The sequence below is a fragment of the Mixophyes fleayi genome, chromosome 10 (assembly GCF_038048845.1).
Source record: "Mixophyes fleayi isolate aMixFle1 chromosome 10, aMixFle1.hap1, whole genome shotgun sequence".
In the NCBI taxonomy this organism is placed as follows: domain Eukaryota; kingdom Metazoa; phylum Chordata; class Amphibia; order Anura; family Limnodynastidae; genus Mixophyes; species Mixophyes fleayi.
The window spans coordinates 77951737-77974720 of NC_134411.1; the positions used below are offsets into that span (position 1 = coordinate 77951737).

The 22984-nt window shown below is 41.5% G+C and overlaps 2 protein-coding genes and 1 long non-coding RNA gene across 5 annotated transcripts in view; 1 reads left to right on the plus strand and 2 right to left on the minus strand.

Moving 5' to 3' along the window:
- LOC142104325 (uncharacterized) overlaps nucleotides 1-22984 on the plus strand; it is a 190069-nt gene that overhangs the window by 112305 nt on the left and 54780 nt on the right. The window lies entirely within an intron of this gene.
- LOC142104326 (cytochrome P450 2J4-like) overlaps nucleotides 1-22984 on the minus strand; it is a 258403-nt gene that overhangs the window by 82154 nt on the left and 153265 nt on the right. The gene's annotated exons all lie outside the window — the stretch shown is intronic.
- On the minus strand, nucleotides 1059-11795 carry LOC142103519 (uncharacterized). Its single transcript, XR_012679388.1, has 2 exons — nucleotides 11614-11795; nucleotides 1059-1377 (listed from the first exon to the last, which is right to left on the minus strand). It is a non-coding gene; the product is annotated as an uncharacterized LOC142103519 (long non-coding RNA).

Here is a 22984-nt window from a genome sequence, read left to right on the forward strand (position 1 = left end):
ATCCACCAATCCACAAAGTACCTTTTTGCAAAGCAAGTATGCAAGCCTGTCATTCACATCCTGTTGACTGAGAGAACCGCCTCCCTCTTAACTAAAGCACGTCCGTTATTTCAGATATGCAGTTAAGCTCTCTACACAGACTTATATATACTGTAATGTATTGTATTTGCTTTCTCTTTAAGGTATGTATATTTGTATGTAGCTTTGCTCGTTAGCTAAGTGCAATCAGTTATCTTCTACATGTTTCCAGATTCTTACAAATTTTTGAAACTTTGACATGTACTTTTATATATTATATAACATGAAGTGTATCATCATTTATTTATTTATATAGCGCCACTAATCCCGCAACGCTGTACAGAGATCTCACTCACATTAGTCTCTGCCCCATTGGAGCTTACAGTCTAAATTCCCTAACACACACACGGAGAGACTAGGGTCAATTTGATAGCAGCCAATTAACCTAATAGTCTGTTTTTTGGATTGTGGGAAGAAACCAGAGCAGCAAGCGGAGGAAACCCACACAAACACAGGGACAATATACAAACTCCACACAGATAAGGCCATGATCGGGAATTGAACTTATGACCCCAGTGAGGCAGAAGTGCTAACCACTAAGCCACCGTGCTGCCCAATCAATCATTTTCAATTTGTGTCATTTTTTCAGTTCCTAAATATTAGTTATTAACTCTCTAATATTAACAGATCAAAGTAAACCACAGATAAGAGATGACTCCTGTCCTTGCACGGGTTATCTTCTTTTTTTGGATGTATTAACATCCTTGCTGCTGAAAGGGCCAAAACAGTATGGACTGTTGAATGCCATTCAGTTATTGAATGGGTTAAACATTGCCAGTCTGACAGTGCATTTGGCTGCAGCTATCTCCATGGCAACAGTGTGTGATGTAAGAGACGCCAGGATGCCAGCTAAAGATATTAGCATGTCCTATTGAAAAATAGAGTATTATGCTCAGCTTGTCTGTGAGCCATGTCCTGATGGTTATCTGCCACCTCAAGTATTTTAAATGTATTTTAAGCAGCACAAACTCAAGCAAAAGTGATGCAGTCTCTCTGTTTCTTTTATGTTATCTTTACATGGCACAAAGTGCACACTATGCAGGCAGCTCCATGTGGCAGCTGTTTATTGATTAAGCCAATGTTAGTGCACCTTTTTCCGTGTGCGTTGTATTGGTAATGAGCCAGAAGATGCTAAATGCAGCATTAACAATGCATTAGGCTCTTCAACAAATTGTTGCCTGTTATTACTCTACGAAAATGTTGTGGCTTCTGGGGTTGCTACAATTCAAGCTCATTCGAAGAAGGTCTTTGATCAAGTGTGTCCTTAATTGAGACGTAATACTTCCAGAAAGTTTAAACCTATGGAGAAAAAGGAAAAAAAATAACTACTTTGTGAAAGACTAAAATACATGCATGTCTTTAGTTGGGAGCAGTATTGAAAAGAACACGTTGAGGCATATTCTGTGACATGGGGCCTTATGTACTCATTTTCTGTAACTCATAGCAACCAGATTCAAGTTAATTTTTTGACCCAAGAGGACTAGCTACAATATAGTGACCAGCCTCCGCTTTTAATTTCCTTCATGCCTACTTCAGCCTTCAGTTCTTTCTTACTACATTGTCGTTTCACTACCATTCAGCTGCTACATTCCACTGCCGCATTTGATACAACCTGGATAATACGTATTGAAAAATGTGCTTTTAATTTGAGATTATTTACTGGACTTTTGTATCTTTGTTCCTTTTCTTCTTCTTCATTAAATTTGCTCACCCCTAGCCTACTGCAGCCTTACCTCCTATGTTACCAGCATTTGTCCCTTACCATCTCTTACTGACTGCCTTCAGCTGTACAGATGTATATCAAATAATAAAGACAATTAAAGATTTAATATTATAAACTAGCAGCTGGCAATTAATGGGTAGCTTACTGCCCCTGAAATTTTGTTGCCTTCAGCCTGGGCCTATATGGACTTTTTATAAATACAAATCTCCCTGTAACTGCACTCAGTACAGCAAAATTCCCATTAAATAATTAGATTATTATATTTTATTTATATGGTGCCTACATATTTTTCAGTGCTTTGCAGATAATATTTTAGTTATTCACATTAGTCTCTGCCCCAGTGGAGCTTAAAGTCTTTTTTTTTCCCTACCGCACAGACACACACTCATGGGGTAATATTTGTCAGTAACCAATTAACCTACTAGTATGTTGAGTAATATAGTTAGGACCAAGTTTTAAACTTACCCCTTGCTACCAGGTGGTACATAATAGTCTGTTTGTGTCGTACTGTGTGTATAACAACAGATCACGTGCAATCCTACAATCTTACTTTAATAGGTCTGTCTTAGGTTATTTAAAATAGTAGCGCACATACTGCCATATTAGAGCAATCTCTAAAATAGTCACATTTAGTGGCCAACTTGGCTTGCAGACAATACAGCCTATTTGTGTTTGCAGCCACATTATATATCAGAAAAAACTCACTCCATAAGTTCATTGCTTACAATCAATCAGCACAGTGATTCCTATACAAGCCTGGTAACTGTGCAGGAATTCGCTTGTACATGAGTTAGTGAATGTCTCCACTGTTAACCCTACCCCTATCCAGGTCCGGGTTACGGAAATGGAGGCCCCTGGGTTAAGAGGGCTTCCATTCCCCCGTGAGGATCCCCCTGTGAGCCGCCCTCCCCCCCCCCCCCCCCCCCCGTGAGCCGCCATCCCCCCAAGTGCTTACCTCCTTCTCCTGTCACTGTAGTCCTTCTGCGGCGCACTGTAAGCTCCTTACTGAGGAGATCTCGTGAGAGTGAGACTATGAGTCCTCAGTAAGGAGATCACCGAGCGCTGGGGAAGGACCGCAGTGGCAGGCTCAGCAGCATTGATCGGGCCGGGGGCCCCGCACCGATCAATAATGCTGCTGAGCACTTTCAAGGGCCCCCTGGATGCCCGAGGCCCCTGGGCTGTAGCCTAGTTAGACCTCGGGTTAATCCGGCCCTGCCCCTATCCCCCAGAATGTGCCTATAATATGGATGCTAATAGAGGCAGCGTTATCAGGCAACAATTTTTTGGGGTCAGTGAATTTGAGGAATTAATAGTACAATTCCTGATACAAACTCTATTAGCTGTTTTTACCTTGTTGGTAGACATGATGATTCATAAAAGAAAAATGAAGGAAATGAAAATATTTGTCTGTTATAGCATACACCACTGGTAAACAAATGTCTATGGTAGTTTGTATAAGGGTTGAAAAGAGGACAATTTACTTAGCACCTCAGGAGCAGAATGACTTGGCACACCTTTACCTGTCAGAGTTATTCTTATAGGATAGTCACCTATGTTGAGTTTTTAGGTGTAAATGTGTAGAATAGACTCTATGGGGTATATTTACAAAACTGCGGGTTTTAAAAAGTGGAGATGTTGCCTATAGCAACCAATCAGATTCTAGCTGTCATTTTGTAGCATGTACTAAATGGATGATAACTAGAATCTGATTGGTTGCTATAGGCAACATCTCCACTTTTTCAAACCCGCAGTTTAGTAAAAAAAAACCTAAGTGCCTGATTCAGAGGTAGACTCTGTTATGCTTACGCTTGCGTTCCAGGCCCTAAGGGTTTCATTGGTAAATATAACACCTCTCCTATCTATAACTCTTCTCTATATAAACTCTTATCTAGTGTATAGTGCACTGGCCGTTCTTGCAACACCTGCAATCAGTCTATGACTGGTCTCCACTGCTGCATCATCTTGCTGACATCATAGACTTTAAATTAGTACCACAAAACGCAATTGCACCACTATTCAACCGAATGACACCTGTTTCTGACTCGGCGGAGGATAGGGGTTATATTTGCAAAATAGATCATTAGGGCATATATTGTGCATTTACCTCCCTAAAAAACCGTGGACTTTTTTTTTAGGGAGTTAAATTGCCTTTAAGTTAAGTTAAGTTGCCTTTAATGGTGCAATAAATCTAAAATACATGATGATTTATATAAACAAACTACAATTACACACTCCTTGATTCCAGCCAAACCACATCTACTCAAACCAGTCAGATCTGCTGAAAATACGCCCACATTATTGTGAAGCCCAGGCCCGGCGCTCCCATTAGGCAAGGTTAGGCACTTGCCTAGGGCGCCGGGCTCTGGAGGGCGCCCTCCAGAATGAAAATTACTTTAAAACTGTGCGGCGACTGCTGACCATACCTGTCACGGCCGCCGCACAGCATTCAGATGCACGGGGGAGGGGGAAGAGGCAATTGCTCACCACCGCCTCTCTGCTCCGTCTCCTCCCCTCCACTCACTAGTGTCAGTGAGTGGAGGGGAAGAGACGGAGCAGAGAGGCGGCGGTGGTGAGGTAAGGAAAGACGGGGTGAGGGGGGAGGGAGCCGATTGTTGCAGGCGGGGGGGGGGGGGGGGGGCTGGGGCGCCGATTTTGTAAAAATGCCTAGGGCGCCATGGAGGCTAGCACCGGCACTGAAGCCACACCTGTTTCAGGGACCGCCAACCCAGACTGAGCAGACAATATAGGGACTTTTGTAAATAGGGAGATTTGCAAATGACATACACACACATATATGTGTGCGTGCGTGTGTATATGTGTGTGTGTGTGTATGTATGTATATATATATATATATATATAATGTGTGTGTCTTAGTAAATGTTGACATGTTTGCAGTGGCTGATCCAGGGGGGGGGGGGGGGGGGGGGCGATCAGGGCAATCTCCCCCCCTAGCAGAGACTTGCTGCCGACAGTGCAGGTCCGTTCCACAGTGACAGGCAGGGAAAGTGTGCTGCCCGGCTGCTCTGATTGTGTTTTAAACACAATCAGAGATGCCGGGCAGCACACTGTCCCTGCCTGTCACTGCCGAGCGGACCTGCACATAGTGTACAGCCGCCGGCAGCCTTATGTGTCAGAAAGGGGGCGGGGCCTAAATCCCCCCCCCCCCCTAAATTGCCCGGGGTACAACAGTTTTCTAGATCCGCCCCTGCATGTCTGTCATTCTATTTCAGTTTTGTTGTGCGAAGGTGCTTTGCCAAACCACAAGTCCCAGCATACCTTTCCAGCTGGCTTTCCGCTGGCAAAGCTTGCTGGGGCTTGTAGTTTCACAACACCTGGAGAGCCACAGGTTGGCCAGGCCTGGTCTACAGTGTTGTTCCATGGGATTACTAACAGTGTGTCTCCTAGGAAAATATATTCCCCCATGACCTACTTTTTGAGACGATATCCGAAACATTCCAGTATTAGAATTCTAAAATCATAATGGTTTCTTATCTGTGCATTCCACCAGTGCCAGAAGATTATCGTACAGCAAAAGAAAGCAATATTCATGGGCTTAATTTCATACTTTCCAACTTTTTTCTATTGGCCTCTAGGAAATCCACGGGGTGGTGGGTGTGAGGGGGCTGGGCCCGGTGAATCGCTTCTTTTTGGCCCTACCCCCTATATGGACATCACTGCGTTAACCTATTACAATAGGGGCGGGGCCACGATGACGCGTGACTCACATCACTAAGACCCGCCCCGTTCCACTTCACCAACAAAGTGGGCAGGATCCAGGAGGTTGCCCTGCTCTCTCGGGGTCTCCTTTACATTCATCATCACCATTTCTTTATATAGCGCCACTAATTCGGCAGCGCTGTACAGAGAACTCACTCACATCAGTCCCTGCCCCCATTTAGACTTACAGTCTAAATTCCCTGACACACAAACACACTCAGACAGACACGGGGAGAGTAGGCAACTATGCTTAATTTGCCAATAGAAATAGTCATATAAACATGAAATATGTCATGGGAATATTCTGGGATCAGGAGAGACAGAGCATAGTGCTTGGCGTACATATTCCCCTATTATGTAATGAATCTAGTACTATGGTGCTGTTCTGTTCACATGGTATTTTACGCAGCCACACAGCCCAAAACTATATATCAGGAGAGGGATTACAGGAGGACCTGGACTTACTCACAGACCTGTTTACCATAAGCTCCCACTTCATCACCCAGAAACAATGCAGGGCTGCTGTAGGTCTGTTGATTTTACAGCCTACTCAACATGCAAAGCTTTTTTTATTTCACACTGCACAAGTCAGAGACCATGTTAGGAATTCTTGTTGCAAATTAAAAACAGAGCCCACCAATGTCACTTGGCTCTAAATATAACTCATCATTCAGCAACTGTTAATATAAGGATTACAAAACGATGTTTGTTTTGCAAATTGGTTTGCATTTTGTAGTATCAATAGTATCATTTGTTACATTAGCACCAATTAATCCATATTATTATAATGAATTATTTATTTATAAGGCGCCACAGATTCCGTAGCGCCGGATACAGAAGCAAGTAGCAAATAGATGAAGTAATACACATATATTAAGCAATGTTTAAATAGCTGGGGTACAAGTGGATAAGAGCAGTGCATAATGCAGATGCAGGAGCTGTGGCAACCCACCCCTGGGATCATTAATACAGAGAGCAATTAGCTGTAATATTACAGCAGTGTAATCACATCATCACGATCACCGCACACATAGCAAAACAGTAACCCCTGTATAAACATGACATTAAGGTGGTAGTACCGCAAACTAAATAGCAGCAGCCATAACACGATCATTGCTTCAATCTCACGAAAGCCCACAACTTGATAGATACTTTAAAATAGCTATTTAATCATAGTCATTAATATATATATTTACACAGTAATAACACCTGCAGCATTTTAAAAGCAAGATCAGCTACCACCCCTTCCCATAGTTGCCAACCTTTGCGGGTCTTGGGGGAAGGTGGGCGTGACGGGGTCGGGACTTGGTGTATCGCGGCATTTTGGCCCCGCCCCATGACGCAATGATGTCTTTTTACCATGGGGGGGGGGGGGCAAAATTATTCAATTACTGGAGAATCGCTTCATGGAGGATCAAAATATACAGGAGAATTGCCAGCTCTGCCGGGAGTCCGGGAGACCTAGGCGGAATTCGGGAGTCTCCCGGACATTCCGGGAAAGTTGGCAAGTATGCCGCTCCCTTCTCTATTCGAGGAGTTACCCCTCTTATTGAATAGCCTCCTTCATCTTCATGATTTATTTTGCATCTTTTAGGGTTTCATGATCACAATAAATAGGTGGTGCCATTACAGCCATTGTGTTCTAAAATGTTAACGCCTCATTTAACATTTTGGCTAGCAGCCCACTCTATTTCTCATGCTTTAACATGTGCCATCAGATACATCTACCTAATAAATTGTATTGGTGAAAGCAGAATGCATGAAAAGTAAATGAAAAGTGTGTGAAAATGCATCACTAGAGCGTGCAGTAGTTTTCATTGCATTTTCCCAGCACAAGACCTCACCAACTTATTTAGCCAGCCATATCTTCCAGTTTGGGCTCTTACAAAATATTGTGCTGCCAATTACCTCCTAAGGTACCTCCTTCCCTGGCAAACATTGCTTACCTCTTGTGCAGAACCTTTATTGTACCTATCATCATCACCATTTATTTATATAGCGACACTGATTCCGCAGCGCTGTACAGAGAACTCATTCGCATCAGTTCCTGCCCCATTGGAGCTTACAGTCTAAACTCCCTAACATACACACACAGACAGAGAGAAAGGGAGAGAGATACTAGAGTCAATTTTGATAGGAGCCAATGAACCTACTGGTATGTTTTTTTGGAGTGTGGGAGGAAACCGGAGCACCCGGAGGAAACCCACGCAAACAAAGGGAAAACATACAAACTCCACACAGATAAGGCCATGGTCGGGAATTGAACTCATGACCCCAGTGCTTTGAGGCAGAAGTGCTAACCACTAAGCCACTGTGCCACCGTACCTAGACTTGAAAACGATTTTTCTTCCAGTACCAATGCTTATCATTCGATTTTTCTCATTGCTATTTGTTAACATTTTTTAAGTAAATTCAATCATATATGAACAATTTTTACCAAAAAGAAGGTGATATAAAGCAATGGGGAAAAGGAAAGTGTAGGGCAAAGAACTATAGAGTTTTCAGCTAAAGAACATGCAATTGCAGTAGAAAATTGGTAAGTACCAGAGACATATGACATCGGTGATTAACAGGTTAACAATTTATCATAGCATATAATTCCAGGGTGCTCATTTCAAATTAGCAACTTGTTTCACCAGCCATTCAATCATTTACAGCAACACAGAAGTTTATCATTTTCACAAATATTAAATGTAGTAATAGGTTTAAAGCTCTCCTATTTGGAGCACGGATTCCTTCACTGTAGCTTTTACATAGCACTATTTTTATGTATATCACATTTAGATATTTCAATCAAATTCTTCAATCCTATTTACTGGAACAGTTTGAGATTAATGGCATGTTTTGAAATGGGTAGAGAGTTATGCAGGACATTTGAAGAGAATTGTGGACATAAACAGAGGATTAGTGCGGGGTCAAGTTACGGAAAAAAATGTCTACTAAATGAAAGCCATAAGCATGTGTTTATAAAAAGAAATTAAGAGCGAACACTGAATGCATTTATCATGTCGTTTTTTTCTTTGGGTGTAAATTTTGTGTGACTGAAAAATTACTCATCTTTATGAGGAACAATGTTTTACAATCCTACACAATTATTCCCTAATTCTGATGTAGTTTAATTGTATAAACATTTTGCAAGACATTTTAGTGTGCACCTTATGTAACTCTAGGGCTGATTTATCACAAGACGAAAAGCCCATTTGCCGCCACAATACTGCTAATGCCACGGCACACGGCAGCTCTGGCTGTACTGGCCCGGAGCTGAACCACTTACCACTCTGGGATAGTATTGCCAGCAGCTGAGTATCGCTCAGTTGGCCTTGAAATATATTTTTGTTAATTTGCAACAATATAAAAAAATAGTCTTATCACCCAATTGGTTCTCTATTGATAAATAGGCTCCTCTGAGCCATATTGGTTGTTAAATATTAACTCATTATTCTACAAACAAAATGGAGGAACTATTGTCAAGCACAAAACGTTTCTTTGACTAGACTGTGCTGTATTTGCACTTTGTGGTATAGTGCTGTGTTGTGCTGTGACAGCTACCAAAAGAGATGCTGTGTCATTTGTAATTTCCTAGTTTACAAGCTTGAAAATAGGCGAAAGTCCATCAACCATCCTATTTATATATGTACTAGCAGTGGTGATCTGAAAAGGGATAAGCAAGGGAGGAGAGAGAAATCCATAGGGGAGAAGGGAGTAGCGGAGAGAGTACAAGAAGGGGAGTGAGAGAAAGAGGGATGGGATTGAAAGAGGAGGGGGAGATTGGGGAAGGGGGACACAAAGGGGATGGCCTAGGGGTAGGAGAGAAAGAAGGGAAGAGAATGAAAGAGTGGAAGAGAGTAGACAGGGGAGAGAAAAACGAGGGGGAGAGGGAAAAAAGAGGGAAGGGAGTGATAGGTGGGAGAGAGGGGAAGGGAGACACATATATCGGGGGGAATAGGAGGAGAGAAAGAGGAAGGAGAGAGAAGAGAAGTGAGACAGCGGAGTAGGAGAGAGAAAGATGTGGGAAGAGAGAGAAAGAGGAAGGGCAGAGAGAGAGAGAGAGACTGCAGTGTATCTGGCTGTATTGGTGGTTGTAATATAGTGCAGTAGTTTGCTGTTACAGCTACCCAAACAGATGCTGTATGAATCATAGTTACATAGTTAACAAGGTTGAAGAAAGGCAAAAGTCCGTCAGCCGAACTATTTATAAATCTAGTAGCTGTGTTGATCTAGAAGAGTGGGGGAGAAAGATAGAGTAGTAGGGGAAGATAAAGCGGTTGGAGGGAGAGAGAAAGGGGGAAGAAAGAAAAGGGTGAGGCAGCAGGAGAAAGAAGTAAGGGTAGGGAACAAAGGGGAGAGAAACAAGGGAGGAGGGTGTAGAGAAAACAAGGGGGGAAAGAAAGAGGACGGGGGGAAACTGCCATTTAAAATCTGTGTAATATTTTTTTTTTCAATCAACAGTGAGGATTATTCCAATAAAAGTGCCAAGCAGTGTGTAGCAATGTTAATTAACTTTTTCAGGGCTTGGAGTGAAGGTGATTACTAGCATTGCCACACATTACTGGACACATGTGGATTAAACCTCACTGTGGAGCTTGTTTAATGTGTAAGTTACATACCTGCTACGGCGTCAAGATGCATGACCTTAAGCTATCTGTCCTACACATTCACATCACAGTGACACCCACAATAACTGACACAACACCTAGCAGGGCTGCCCTTGATTTTGCCCAGAGTATGTATGAGTCAGTGGACATCCACACTTATTGGCCCTGGACCTAGAAACTTCACCAGTATAAACATGTTTACCAATACTCAAATTTACTTTCATTTTATCTTTTTTTTTTTTATACATATATAGTTGTTTATAATTAACTGGGCCATCAACACATAATGTTACCTATACCTGTTTGACCACCTTCTTCCCATTTAATGTAATGTACTCCATGTCTATCTAGGCTGCATCAATGACCACGCTTATTAATTATGAGGGAGTTATGCCCTTCCACCGTTACTTACAAGTCTGTGCCCAAATCACTTGCAATTGGCTATTTGTCATCCACACAGCCTTCATAAACTATTAGATGGCCATTGAATGTTTAGGCATATCCCAACGTCTAGAGTCTCATGGTTGGATATATTAAAGAGCCATGCAGCTTCCCCCATCTGACCTAGTCCTTTGTTGAACTTTACACCCTAATGACACATAAACACTTCTCCTCTTCAGTTAATAACTGTCAAATTCAGCCCTTTAATTTACTCCTTTTTTCTTCAAAGCCTTTTTTAAAAAACACCACTGATGCAATCAGGCACCAACTGGCCAATAATTGTCACTTGAAGTCCAGTCTGCCTAAAGGCCGCAGGAAAATTGAGATAAGCGCCAGCTCTCCGTCTGCTGATCTGACCTTGTTCGACAATTTTCTACTCAGGAACCTTTTGGGTTGCCATCAAAACGCAAGGTTGGAGCAATTTTAGGCCCCATCTGGGATTCCTGCATCAGGTGACTGAGATGGCTCATAGTGGGCATCAGACACAGGGATTGTTTGCTCCAGGATGTCAATCTCCACTTTGTGCATCTTTGAACCTTGTTTTAAAGCATCACGCCCCAGCTCTACCCCAACGTGGTCTATGTTGAGGCACAAGTAAAATGTTATGGTACTGGTTGTTCCCAGTAGAGATCCACATGGCTGGGGTAGCTATCAGAGACACACCACGATCAGACAATGCAACAATGGCGTTTAGCCTCGATTCAGATCCGAGGACACGCTAAAGTACCGAGCCGACTTGTGATCTTTCTCAGATCCCCTAAGTTTGGTTGGGTTCCGTTTTCAGAAAACCGAGCCTGAGCATCTCTAGTTATTTACAACAGGGCATTTAGTCAGAGCCTCAGGAGGCACCTCGATTAATCATGCCATGTTTACATTAAAATCCTACCCTCTCTTCCCTACCGTTTCCTCATGAATGTCTGCTGTATTTCCTGTCCCAGCTTGAGGTCCACTTTCTGCAAACTAATGTACCGCCAATGGATGATCACATTCATTTACCACACTGAGCTGTGAAAAAATACAATCATTGCTTCTTTACATGTGCCAGATTTTGTTCCTAACCTGCTGTTGCCCACAGTCTGTCACCTGTGTGATGACTCTACTCAAGAGACCCTAAGCCAGCTGTTAGTTGGAGCCAACACTCTCCGACTCCTAATTTGTCCTTTGCACAACCTGCTGACTTTGTTCCTTTCATTAGTTGAAGCAGGAATGTCGTCTTCGGCCACTGCTTGAGACTTCCTCACCTGTGAAGAGAAAGTCAGCCAACAACAACATGCCAAAATATAATTGCAAATTTTCCCTTTTTTTAATTAAACTTACTGTCCACATTCTGTTTTGTAAACCTGAAATAACACTGTTGGCAACCGGGGCCCTCGCTCCCTCAGCGCTCCAACTCGCTGGTGACCTGGCCGCTCTTGCATGCTGGCAAGCTAAAATTGTGACCCAGACCAGAAGTAGCGGTCACCTTCACTCTCTTTATTGCTCCTGGTCTACTCTTACGTTGCCTTTTGTTTGATCGGAATCAGTTCTGAGTCCTTTGCCCCTTTTCATTATCTGAGGTCCCAGACATCTCACTAGATGCCGACCTCCTCACTTGTGGCGACCTCACTCTATCCTCTGTAAGGTCTCTTCCACTATGTCACCCCAGGACTCCAGCCATGATTTATCCAGGGATGTCTCAAATAAAGTGACAGACTCCCTTCCATTACTCATTCCCTCAGCTGAAACTGACGGGGCCCCAACTGATGACTCACCTGGCCCCATTGGGCCCCAGTAGAGGTCATTCCCACATACCCTGACATGCCTTATGAACTGGATCCTCAGCCTCTAGGGAACAGCTGCAGCAGCAACCAAATTGACCATTTTCCTTAATCCCGATTCTCAGTACCTCCAAAGCCTCCTGCCGGCCAGTTTCCAATCCTGTCTTCATCCTCTCTTTGCAATGTTTCCAAAGTACATTCATAATGGCACCTCTCTATTGGAAGCTGTTGTTACCTCTGTGTATTTTGCTGGAAAGAAGGGGAGCCTTCTACTTTTAATGCCACTACAGCACTGGACATGGTGCATATCACCCACCTAGACCTTTATTTCTCTTGCTCCCCCTACAGGAGAAGTCTTGCATTCCTCTTCTTGCCAACAAAACTACCATGTTTACAGAGCGGCAGTGAGACACATGAGAGGCTCCATGCTGCTGTCATGACCCGCTGGCTGTCTCCTATCGTTTGCTTTTCTTACACTTCTATGTTAATCCTCTTCCAGCAGAGTACTATCCTTTTCTGTGTTTATAACACTACATAGTTTAGCGTCATCTACAAATATGGATACCTTACTTTCTAGACTATTTAGAAGATCATTTCTAAATAATAATCATTTTATTATAAGACACCAGCAGAGCCGTAACTTAGAATTCTAGTGCCTGGGGCGACAAAGACAAATGTCGCCCCCCTAGCACTCAAATTTAACCACATTAACCTAAAATATTCCTAAATTGCGCCCCCCTTCAGCGTTGCGCCCTGGGCGATCGCTCCTGTCGCACCACCCTAGTTTACGGCCCTGGACACCAGTATTAAACTATTGTAATAAATTAGATCAGAATGGTGATTAAATAGGAATATACTTTATTTAAAAATAAAAGCTTATGTTTTCATTTTACAACTAAAAATATAGTTTCTATATAACCCACACTGTATATCTACAATGTGTAATAGCTTTCCTGCCATAAATCAAGCCTGTGCCACTATTAGGCATATTGTTCATATATTGGATTTGCCCTTTGGCTCAACAGATTTGTGTTAAAGTCTGTTGAGTTGATTAAAATTATACTTCAGTAGATCCCCTATCTGAACTGTCTCAAGCCAATTGTTTACTATGCAAGAATATATGTAGCCTTGAATAGCAACACAACAAGGCTACTCAGATGTGCTACAACAGCAACTTACCTCTTCATTGCCCCCAAGTGGTGGATCAGTGAAGTACCATGAGCCTGTTTCTGTTCTGAAGCAGCTTAGTTTGTGTTTCTATTGATTTAATCCACAAGCAGCCTCTGCTATGTGTTTTTCAGCCAGGGCCATACTTCTCAGCAGGCAGCATGCTCAGTGACTCAAATCCTTTCTCCAGCAGCCTCAGCCTATTAATTTAGATCCTTCATGTGTTCTTATTAATGTAATATATAACTCTAACCACCAAACGACCTCTTCCCTATTATTCAAATCATACAGTGTAACTTAATTTCCCTTATGTTTTATGTTAAGTTTTACACTGTCCTAGTCATTAATGTTCAGTCATATTCAACAGTTCAGTTTTGTATTAATTCCAACAAAATACTAAATTTCACAGCACTTTGTTACCATTCTGTTCATTGCGATATATTCAATAGTTCAATGTTCATTAAAACGTTAAACATGTTTTCATTCAAGTATCTACACTACATAACATTCTTCTTTAAGCCCCAACCAGGTCTCTGTAAGTGTTTTGTTCCTAATTCTTTTTCACTCTTTGGGCTAGATTTACTAAGCTGCGGGTTTGAAAAAGTGGGGATGTTGCCTATAGCAACCAATCAGATTCTATCTGTCATTTTGTAGAAGGTACTAAATAAATGAAAGCTAGAATCTGATTGGTTGCTATAGGCAACATCCCCACTTTTTCAAACCCGCAGCTTAGTAAATCTAGCCCTTTGTCTTGACAATACTATCACCCCTCTCCTCAGTTGTTTTGTACAATCGGTGCTGTCACTTTCTAATCCATCATTGGTTTACCTTGTTTCCTTTAGTCAAAATGTTTGTTTTCAGCACCCATCCACTTTTCTGTGTACCTTGTAACCCTTTAGTGCATTAGTTGTTTCGAGTGCAATTTTCCACTTGGTTTTGTTTTCTTTGTCTATTAGTTATCAGTATTCATCTGTATTATGGAAATAGTTGTAAAGTAAGCGCTCAAATTGCTCCTATGAAAATGGCAATGGTTAATAAAATATGGAATGAATGAAATAAAATAAAATGGATCCTGGATGTATGTTAATGGGGATTAATCTTGGATCTAATTCCTAGGTTGTAATAATAAATCATGTTAAATGCATTGTAAACAGATTATGTACATACATTTAATAAAATTTGGCAAGCATGTATGCCGGCCACGGCATTAATAACGCCTAACACAAAGTGATAAATACAATTGATATAACATGGATAAAAACAAACACTTAAATGGTAAATTTCGCACAGCAAGTTGTGCAGTTGGTAAAGAAACCAATTAAATGTCCAGTACAATAAGTCTCTGAAAGAATTGGACCATGCATCAGCGATGAGCGAATGAAACGCGTTGGGTCACACCGACCTAGTTGATGTCATACCGGAAGCTACTCTGTGCATCCCACTGTGGAACGCATGCCGCACACCGCTACACACCGCTGGGATCATTGCCCTTTTCTTTGTTTCTGCATGGACAATACCACCTATATTCAAGCTGGGACACTTTAACCACGATCAACGCCTTCCAAGTAAGACTAATACAGTTAGGACAGGAGATCTAGTCCGAGGACTCAGTTACCCGCATAGACTCTGATGCATGGTCCAATTCTTACAGGGACTTATTGTACTGGACATTTTATTGGTTTCTTTACCAACTGCACAACTTGCTGTGCGAAATTTACCATTTAAGTGTTTGTTTTTATCCATGTTATATCAATTGTATTTATCACTTTGTTTTAGGTGTTATTAATGCCGTGGCCGGCATACATGCTTGCCAAATTTTATTAAATGTATGTACATAATCTGTTAACAATGCATTTAACATGATTTATTATTACAACCTAGGAATTAAATCCAAGATTAATCCCCATTAACATACATCCAGGATCCATTTTATTTAATTTCATTCTTTCCATATTTTATTAACCATTGCCATTTTCATAGGAGCAATTTGAGCGCTTACTTTACAACTATTTCTATTAAACAGGGAAGGGATTCCCCTTTAAGTTGAGCTGCTCTTGCCACCTTAAGGAGTAGAGCGCAATCTCCATATCTAATTATTCATCTGTATTATGCCCATATTCTTCCCCTTAGCTCCCCAGTTGTTTTATGTGTTGCCTTCTGCAAGATCATACATTAGTTCCAAGATTGAACACTCCAATGTCCACAGTTCCCTCCTATGAGTTGTATATCAGTTCACATGCACCTACTTGAGATTTACACACACTTCCTCAGTCTTTAATTTTACTGTATGCCCTTTTGTCCCTATCCTCAGTTTGACTCTTACACGTGCTTCCTAGCTGATGTTTTATTTACGGCACAGTTCCCTCATTGGATAGGTATACCAGTTTTCCTCTCCCGTTATTCTATACATACACCTGTTTTTCAAGTCCTTTATTCATTTCATATACTTGTTTCCCCAGTGTCCTGTCTTCTATTTGCATTCCTTTATGATCTTATCAGTTTTTCGATTCACATAACTGTTTCCCCACGTAATTAAATACTTATACCAATCACCCCAGCCCTTCAAATTGATACATATACCCATTCCCTAAGTCCTTTCTCAATTTACACCAGTTTCTCAAGTTCGTATTTCAGTTTTTGTAGCAGTGTTTCTAGACTTTTTATTCAATTCATAAACCAATTTACCAAACTTTTTATCATCTGTATTCTAGTTCATCTCTTATATGACCTTTTTTCAGCTTGTACATCCACATCCCCAATCCTTTATTTGATTTGTATAAGTTTTTTTCCAGTCCTTTATTTGATTTATGTTTGTACCCACCCAATTTCTCTTTCAATTATATTAACATTTTACAGTCCCTACCCAATATTTATAAGCGTTTTGCGAATACTTATTAGATTAATATGTCTTTTGTGCTAGTCAATTTGGATTATCAAGATGGGTTTAGATATATCCACTTTCTCAATTCCATTATTTGATTCATTTATCTATCTAGCTACTCCTTTATTCAATTCATGCACCTGTCTTTCCAGTCCCGTATGTAATTCATAGACCTGTCTAGACAGTCCATTATTTTATTCACATACCTACTTACCCAAGTTATTTTTCAATTGTATACACATTGTCCAGTTCTTTACTTGATTGAAATGTCCATTGACACTAGTACTTTATTCGGTTCTTATCCTTACTTCCCCCAGTCCTTTTTAATTTACTTTTACATACTTTAGTGATTTATTTGGTTCATCTACTAATCAAATCTTGTCAACTCTACTTCTGTCCAGAGGACCTGAACCCTCTCTAAGGGGGTCTATTTATTACCCTTCGTATTTTCTATAGGTTAGTTATCATTTCTTATTGCAATGATAGGAAATTAATTAAAGTAACTATTTATTAAAATTGATTCGCTGGAACAGTGACTCTGATAGGAGTCTGTCCCAGCGCTCCATAGTACAGGTTCTTATGGCCCTGCACGATTTGCGATGGGGAGGAGTACGAAGCCTGCCGGAGAGCGATCAGAAGAGCCCTCTCCTGCAACACTCGCCCCATAGACTAGAACGGCTAACGCCCTCTTCAGATGGTCTTAGCTGTTGAGGTCAAGCTTGGAATTTCAGAGCTTGATAAATAGTGCATAATCACAGTAGCCATAGACACCTATGGGGACTGGATTTGAGATAAAAAAGCTGGGACTGTATCAGATCCGCTAATAATAAATAGTCTTGTAGCTTTAAAATCCTGTAATCTGCAGTTTTTGGGGGATTTGTTGTGATTAATACCTCTTCGGAGGGTAATAAATAGACCCATAAGTCCCAGAAGCCCATCGTCCTTTACAGATTTCCTCCCACCATGAGAATATCCTCACCATTATGCCAAAGGCTTATCTTTAAACATTTTGGCTCTCATTTTAGGCTGTCTGTTCTTGGTGTGTGTGTGTGTGTGTGTGTGTGTGTGTGTGTTAAGGAATTTATACTGTAAACTCCAATGGGGTAGGGACTGATTTGAGTGAGTTCTTTGTACAGCGCTGGGGAATTAGTGGCTCCATATAAATTGAGGATGATGATGATCATTCATTTTGGCCAAAGGGTTTGGTGCCCACCACATTGTCATAAGCTCTTATGGAGACCCCCCACAATTGATATATTTGCACTGAGCAGTGAACTAATTTAAAGTTTTCCACGTTATTAAGCCCTTAAGAAATGTCAGCTATCTATAGACACAGGGGGAAGTTTCTCAGGAAACCTGCATTGGTGCCCTTTGGTGGGAGGGGTTTATGTATATCAAACCACACAGATATTTTATATTTAAATTTGACATTTAGGGGCATATTCAATTGTCCGCAGGATTACCGTTATTACGTAAAAAACGTTAATACGGTAATTTACCCGCTGGATTTCAGCTCGAAGCTCAGGGAGCTGCGAGCTGAAATCCAGCGAGAGATTACCGTATTAACGGTAATAGTTTTTCCACGCTCAATCCCGCGGACAATTGAATACAATTGTTAGTGTAAGTTTGATTCTACATTCATATGAAATTAATGATGGGTGTGGGAATATGGGCTACATGTGTAAGTAATAACAAAGGTTCAGCGCATAGCTTACAATATGACCAATGAAGGAAACAAACGGAGGTAATGTTATAGCTCTTTTGCGGAGAAAGTGATAACTGAAGGTTCTTATCCTGCTCTTTCCCTCTTAGTATCGGTGGAATTACTTCCACACTCCAGTAGCTTCTGTATGTACACTCCGGGATTGATGTCCTGGTATTTGTTATCCAAACGGTGTTGTTACAATCCGGTTACAGTGTCCTCACATGCGGTGGAACGCAAATGGACCGCATAAGTCCTTCCGGCGTTTCCTTTCCTCACGGGTGCCCACTGTGTACAAAATTCAAAGATGTGTTCTGATGTGTATGTTCTCATCCGACGCGTTTCGTCCTTAACGGACTTTTTCAAGGATCATGTGTAAGTAGATGGCAGATTTGGGCTATAGCTATGTGCATGGTAAGGGGAGAATAGTTGTTTTAGTAAACATACTTGATACGATGAAGCTGTCTGTATTCTCCGTAGCTTAGTAAATGACGAAATTGTCTGTTATATTTCAAACAAGTGTAATATTTTATTGATTTTATATTTATATTGTTTAGATTTACAGCATGTGGGCACATTATACTGTAAAGCAAAAGCAGTAATGAAAACATCCATCTGCAAATTGCATCTTAACCTCTAATGTTGTTATGTTGCTCACAAATGTAATATAATAAAACAAAGACAACATAAATAATTTTATTTAGCAAATATTAGAGTCATTTTCTACAAGTTCTGATAGCTCAAAGGGATTTAAAAGAAAGTCTGATTCCTCGGATTATCTTACATAGTATGAATATGATCTCTAATTTGGAATGAAACATAGGATTTAACAGCAGATAAGAACCTCACTGTCATCATCTATTTATATCGCGCCAGCAAATTCCATAGCGCTTTACAATTGGGAACAAACACAGGTAAGAAGGTCCTGATCGAAAGTTTACAATTTATGGTCCTCACATCTACAATCTACAAACCTCAGAACCTATTTCGTAGTTAGTTTTTCACACACAGAATAGTCTTGTGTCTTTCCCAAGCATGCTTCAATTCTCCAAACGTATAAGCCTCTACCACCTCTGTTGGTTCTACTTATATAGCACCCTTCCTCATATTTTTCCTAAGCCAGCACCATTCCAGTGTTAGTGCATGTCCTCTTGTTCTTATGCTTCTCTTCTTCTGTAGAATACTTACCTCCTGTGTCTTCTATCGTATACCAACTCTTTCTACTCTGCTCCAAGCTATACATATTGAGGTCCCTTTGCTGGTGAGATTTGTGACCATGTACCAGTCTAGTAGTCTTTCTCTGCACAATCTCTAATTTATTTATGTGCTGCTGGAGATATGGTCTCCAAAACTGAACACAGTATTCTAGGTGGGTATTGAAACAACATCCATAAACTTTCTCTGGGGCTTTATTAAGTTTGGGGGTCAGTGCTATCTAGAATATAGTGAGTATGTGAATTAAATGTTGAGCACTATCAATAAATGATGTTACTGTAACAAGAGGTCTCAAAACAGTTCTCTTCATCATCATCAGCTATTTATATAGCACCGCTAATTCCGCTGTACTGTACAGATAACTCACTCACTTCAGTCCCTGCCCCATTGGAGCTTACATTCTAAATTCCCTAACACACACACACACACATGTCAATTTGATAGCAGCCAGTTTACCTACTAGTATGTTTTTGGAGTGTGGGAGGAAACTAGAGCACCCGGAGTACACTCAAGCAAGTATGGGGAGAACATACAAACCCCACACAGATAAGGCCATGGTTGGGAACTGTACCAATGACCCCAATGCTGTGAAGCAGAAGTGCTAACCACTAAGCCACCAGACATAATCTCTATGTGATACATGAAATAAAGAAAACATCTGTGTTTCCTTAATCTCAGGAATTGTGTAGGTCATAATTGAGATTCCAACAAGCAGTATTTTACCAGAGAAGGTTGTAATTAATTAGGTGGTGGTCCAAACATGATAGTAAGAAGAGCAATGATGGTTTTCCATTGTCAGCATTGTTATCGGTATCATATGGAACATAATCCTGCAAATACTGGCCCCAACCCCTGTTTTAGTTTTCATGAGGCCCTTATTTTGCCATAGGGCTCTTAAGCCACTCTGTACTCTCTTGTCCTTATTACCACCATATATTAAAAGAGATTGAGCATCATAATTTAGTTAGGTCAAGGCTGAGGCCCGAACTGTCTCAACTTCCAAATCAGGAATATTAAGAGGAATCCCAGTATTATATGAATGCATATAGCACTGAAGTCTGAAAGGCATTCCAGCATGGGATTCACATACAGGAGTAATGAAAGTGTGATTAGGCATATAATCTAATTACTCAAAGAACAAGTAGGGTACAGTAGAGCCAAGCGTGGGCTGGCAGATGTCACATTTATCGCCGCATCACATTTATCGCCGGTAAAAACTTGCTTCCGGGGGGCGGCCGGCCCTAACAGCTGTAATTCTGATTCGATGCCCCCCTGCCCAGCCGGCCCAGCCGGCCCCTGAGTAGAGCATACACGCCAACTTTGGTGATCTCCCATCTGGGAGATCTCCAAAGCAGCTGCATCCTGGGGGTGTGACAATGCTGATTGTGTCATCCTGGTCACGCCCCCTGTCAAAATATACCAAGGTCGGGCAGTTACAGTAGGGGGTGGGGCCAGGATGCCACAATTACCGCCCTCGCCCACTTCACTAACAAAGAGGGTAGGAAGCAGGAGGTTGCCCTGGTCTCCCGGGAGTTCCTCCCAAAAATGGACATTTCAAGAGAGTAGGCAACTATGACGTAGAGTTTATCTTTAAAATATACTGAAATCTTCTATACTCTAAAGCTATTTCTTACAAACATGTGTTTTTTTTGTTGAAAAATAAATAGTTATTACTTTCAGACCTACAGAGTATTTCCCGGTGCATGTATACCACACAGAAAAATGGGACAGTAATTACTTTTTCTCAATTCCATTATTTTGTTTCTACCTCGGGGATGGATGATGCTGAAGCATAAAGCAGCTTATTCACTTTTCCATCGTATGATTACCCAGACTCTTCTCATCTAGATTCCTACTGCAGTTAGACATGGGCATAACAGTAACTCAAGTCGAATATTAAGATTTCTGCTTTAAATAAATATTTGACAGGAAAAGCCTACAGGTCATTTGTAATCATTCAATCCGTTAGAAGAGATTGCTGCAATCTGTGACTTCATAGCCATGCTGGGATTTGTAAGCCTACAACAGCTGACGATTCAGGGCCTGAGTCATTAAGGGAAGTAAGGAAACAAAAGGAATAAATGTTCTCCAGGACAAACCATGTTACAATGCAAGGGGTGCAAATTAGTTTATTATTTTGCACATAAGTTAAATACTGACTGTTTTTGCATCTAGCACACAAATACTTAATAGTTTTATTTTACACTGAAATTTAAAGTTGATCTAGGACATGCCCTACCACAACTATAATTCTGTCCCCACATTTTAAATTTAACTCCCCCTCCAATGTAACATGGCTTTGCCAAGGTGCAAAGTTACTGCTTTTTTTGCTCTCCTTTCCTTAATGACTCAGGCCCTCACACTTTTGCTCTGTAGTATTACTTTTCCTACCTTGCTGCCAGGAAATCCAACAATATAATAATACAAAAATATTGCAACTGATTTTAAACCACAAAAATCAATCTGATTATTTCACCGATTGCTGAAATACATTTGGATGGCTGTTCAAGCGGGTTGGGTACAAATTTCCGGTGGTGGATATGCCAACACTTATCTTGTCAACACCAAAATGGTGACAGAGTAAATGTTGACACAGCAATGCTGTCTGCACACTGAAAATGTAGACATTGTGTTTGTAGACAGTAGTAATGTCGACAGTCAGACTGTCTGAATTAAACGAACAATGCTGGCAGAAAACAGTGATAACACCTAAATAAAAACAGCAATAAAGCTAACCCCCCCCCCCCCACCACCTCTTCCCAAATCAAATAAAAACTTATGCTGCCAGCCGATGAACCCGAAACCCGCGATACACAAAGGGTTAAAAAAAAAAAAAGCAAGCGCCCCCCCTCTCTCCCCCAATCAGATTAACCCTAGTACTGCCAGCCTAGTGCTGGTACTAGCAAAATCGGGGGGCCAAAAAGTGTGAGGTCTATAGCAGGGGAACCTGTAGTGTGGGGTCCGCCTGCCATAACGTTAACCAGGCTGGTCAGCATGGGGCTGGATTTCCTAGGGAGATGGGGTAAGGTGAGGTGACTGATTGTGTTGGGGCACTACAGGTCGCAGCGGGCCCTGGGTGTCACAACATGCTAGCACTTGTGGTTCCCCAACTGCCAGCATTCCATGGCAGCCATGGGTATGCTGGTGCTTGTAGTACTACAAGCACCAGCATGCTTAGACTGTTATTGGCAGCCTGGGCTTGCTGGGCTGGGACCTGTAGTGCACCAACACAAAATGGTGTTTAAACATTAAAAATAAATTTATTACCCCACACCCACCGCCCTAGTGTGGTGGAAGGAGCCCTAGTGCTTAGGTGGTGGGGGGCCCTACATTTTTATTGCAGACCGCATCTCCCTAGGGAATCCAGCCCCATGCTGACCAGCCAGGGGTTGGTTGTCATTATAGCAGGGGGGAAGGGGAGTTAAATTTTATTACTGTTTTTATCTATGTGTTGTAACGGTTTTGTGCCGCCGGACCCGTCGGCGTTGCTCGTTTAATGCAGACATTACTACTGTCAATGAACACAATGTCTATATTTTCAGTGTGTAGACAGCATGAATGTGTCGACATTTACCCCGTAACCATTTTTCTGTCGGCAGTATAAGTGTCGGCATATCCACCGTTGGAAATATGACTACCATCGGTACAAGCAAGTGACGCTGGGGTCATGGGTTCAATTCCTACCATGACCCTATATGTTTGGAGTTT